The following is a 3,742-nucleotide window of genomic DNA, read 5'->3' as shown; positions in this document are numbered from 1 at the left end:
GATAAAGAAAAGCAGTACCCACAGTGTTTTGAGAAAGATCACTGAAAAAACGCAACCTAGGATATCTCCATTTTTTGGTTTGAAAACTTTGTAGCTATATCATTGGTATATCTAAGCTCGAATCTGAGGCGGCATGATTGTTTTTGTATCGTCCAAAATGTGACAATGTTACGTTGCCAAGTAGTGTTAAACTTTATTTCCAATGTCATACATGTCGGCAAGATTGCGATTTCACAGCAATTTTCCCTATGGTTTTATGAATATGATCCCTTCTACGCACTGGTATAATTCGTAATCCGTGTGATTTCGACTATTTTTTTTTTTTATTGCCTAGCTCAAAACACGGTGTGATAAGGTTATCGGTGCCGTCAATGACAGCACGCTTAACATGCTTCTCGGGTTGGTCATCATAACAGTAGACCTAATAAGCTCAACAGTCATAATAACATTTTCAAAACAGGAATATGATTTGCAACAAGTTTTCGTTGAATGTTGAAGTTTTAGGATTTGCCCAAGCTACCTGTATGTTGCAAAACGATTTATAGGACTAAAAAGTTATCTAAGTCCGCGGTCCGAGGAATTTGTTTGCGTGTCATATTAGCCAAAGACTGATGGGTGGCTTGAGTTCTAGGTTCCCACGGGGTCGTTGCTTTAACTGTAATTTGCAGGGTCACATCAAGAGATTTTGCCGTGTTAGGTATTGTGGCAGTTGTAATAGTTATGATCATCCTCGGCGGTCTTGCCCGTCTCGGAGACAGTATAACAGACCCGCATTCCAGAATTTTGGTAGCCCAGATAAGGAAGTACCTCATGCAAATTGTTCAAGTGAATCTGGTAATCGGCAGACATTGTCGAAAGACCGGTCATTTGTACAGGAAAACTGGATGGGTGTCTCTTGGGATATTGGACTTTTAGGAGAACCTGCAGGGTCGAAGCCTGTTGTAATTGGGTCTGTACAGGGAGTAAATGTAAGGGTCTTTCTTGATACAGGTGCCTCCATTAACCTGATGAACGAAGAATTGTTCAGATCAATATTTCCCGATCGATCTTTGAGACCTGCGCAAGAAGCTGTATGCGACGTTCAGGCAAATAAATTAAGAATTTTGGGTTGTTTGGACATAGATTTATCCATTGGGGGTAGATCTTTGATGGAACCATTTCTGGTTATAAGGGGATGTGCTTTGGGAAATACATTGTTGCTGGGACATCCGTCGTGTCGGAGACGAAAGATATCAGTTCATACAGGGGTTTCCGGTATAACTGTGGGGGTGCCTGATGTGTTTGTACCGTATGAGGGGGCAGACGTGAGTGTAGTGAGTGAGAATGTCTCGCGAGTACATGAAGGTCCGGGGCTGAGTGATGAACATGTGTCGGGGGATAAGAAGCACTATAAGGGAGTTTTGACTGATAGTGTGGTGTTTGGTTCGGGTATGGTTGCGATAGTGAAAGTGCGAGTGAAAGGGGTGCAAAAATCCAGATATATGCGCGTGGATGAGGGTAGCGAGAAGTTGAAAGAAGTTTTGTGTACGAGCTCTGTAAATGATGTAACGAGTTCAGGGATAACTTGGGTGGAGTTGCTAAACTGTAACGATACAGTTCGTAATTATCAAAAGGGTACTTATGCAATCGACTTCACTGACTGGGTCGATGAAGATAATTCAGTGAACATTGTCGGTGATTTTTGTTCTTTCTCAGAAGCAGATTTACAAGCTAGAAGGCAAGTGTTTAAAGACCAATTAGCAAATGCTGATTACAAGGAATATGCTGAGGGTGTAGAAGATGTTTTAGCCGAGTTTGCGGACATAGTCGCACTTAAAGGGGGCAAGTTAGGAGTAACGAGTGTGTTAGAACACAAGAATCAGTTGGAGGACAAGACTAAGCATATTTTTGTTCCTTCATATAGGATTCCTTTTAAGATTAGAGAACAGGTAGAACAAGAGGTAAATAGGTGGGAAGATGAAGGCATTGTTAGGCCTAGTTCATCACCTTTCAATTTTCCATTGCTTGCAGCCCCCAAGAAAGATGGCTCAGTCAGAGTTTCTGTAGACTTTAGGAAATTAAATGAGAAAACTATTCCTGGTCGCTACCCTGTGGCGTGTTTGCCAGATTTGTTTTTGGAGATTGGGGGGAGACAAATTTATTCTTCAATTGATTTGATGCAGGGATACCTTCAAGTTCCGTTGTGTGAAGAGAGTCGAAAGTACACGGCCTTCTCTTTGCCTAAGGGTCATTATGAGTTCACACGAATGCCATTTGGTTTGACAGGCAGTCCGATGACTTTTACTAGATTGATGAATACGGTTTTGCATGGCATGTTAGGGAAGAAAGTCCATATCTACATGGATGATATCTTAGTTGCCACTGATTCAGTAGAGGAGCATCTAGAAGTTCTTAGGGAAGTTTTTAGAAGACTTAGGTTAGCTGGTTTGAAGATAAAGTTAGCTAAGTGTAATTTTCTCAAGAAGCAGATAGTGTATTTAGGACATGTCATTTCTAAAGAGGGAGTCAGAGTAAATGATGATAAGGTTAAGGCAATTGTAGAGTTTGCTACACCCAAGACTAAGAAGCAGGTTCGGTCGTTTTTAGGCATGGCGGGATTTCTCCGTAGATTCATGAAGGGTTTTTCCGTTTTAGCGTCGCCTTTGACAGATATTCTGAGGGATGATGTGCGGTTTGTTTGGGGAGAGCGTCAGCAAGTAGCATTTCAAACCATTAAAGATGCTTTAACAAATCCCCCAGTGTTGAAGTTTCCAGATTTAGAACGTCCATTCACGTTGGTTACGGACACGAGCAACGTCGGGATAGGCGCATGCCTTATGCAAAAATTAGATGGAAAACTCCACTCGATTGCATTTTACAGTAGGAAGTTTAAGACACTAGGTAGTAATGAGCACCTCATGTCGGTGGTCGATAAGGAGGCATTTGCCATGGTATCGGCCCTCGTGCATTTCAAGGTTCTTATTATGGGTACTCAGGTAGAGGTTTTGACTGATCACAAGCCGTTGGTGGATCTTTTTGATAAACCGGATCTTTCACCCAAAAGAGCCGGTGGTATCTAACAATCAGGGATTTTGATGCTAAAATAAAGTATATAGAAGGTAGACAGAATGTTGTAGCAGACACCCTTAGTAAAAGTTTTTCTGACGAGCAAGGTACGCATGTATGTTATGTATCGGGAGATAGCATTGACTGGGATATTAGTCTGGTAGAAAACAAACAAGATGAAGATGAGATCTTGAGAGATGCAAAAGCGTTTCTTAGAGGAGAATTGGTTAAGAAGGGATATAAGCTGCCTTTTGTGGGGCTTGAATTAGAGGGCAATTTGTTAGTTAGGAAGATTAGATACAGACTGAGAAACAGTGAAGATAAGGGCGATACGACGCAAATAGTTGTTCCCACGAGCCTGGTACCTACGGTGTTAGATATTATTCACAGTAGGTCTATCACTCCTCATCTAGGGATTAAGAAGACGTATCAGAACGTACGAGGACAATTCTTTTGGTAGAATATGTCAAAAGATATAGAAGACTTTGTTAGTAGTTGTTCTGTTTGTAACGCATGTAAGCCTTAGGGTCGTTTCATGTAAACTGGTTTCATTCCCGATTCCTACCAGACCCACAGCAAGAGTCCACATGGACATCTTGAGTAATTTCTGTGAATCTAATTATGGCCATAGACACCTGTTGGTGGTCGTTGACGAGTTAACTAGGTTCGTAGAGATTTTCCCGTTGAAGCATAAAAC

Source organism: Macrobrachium rosenbergii, chromosome 26 (assembly GCF_040412425.1).
Source record: "Macrobrachium rosenbergii isolate ZJJX-2024 chromosome 26, ASM4041242v1, whole genome shotgun sequence".
In the NCBI taxonomy this organism is placed as follows: Eukaryota; Metazoa; Arthropoda; class Malacostraca; order Decapoda; family Palaemonidae; genus Macrobrachium; species Macrobrachium rosenbergii.
The sequence above is the reverse complement of the archived record's forward strand: the minus strand, read 5'-3'. Positions refer to the sequence as shown.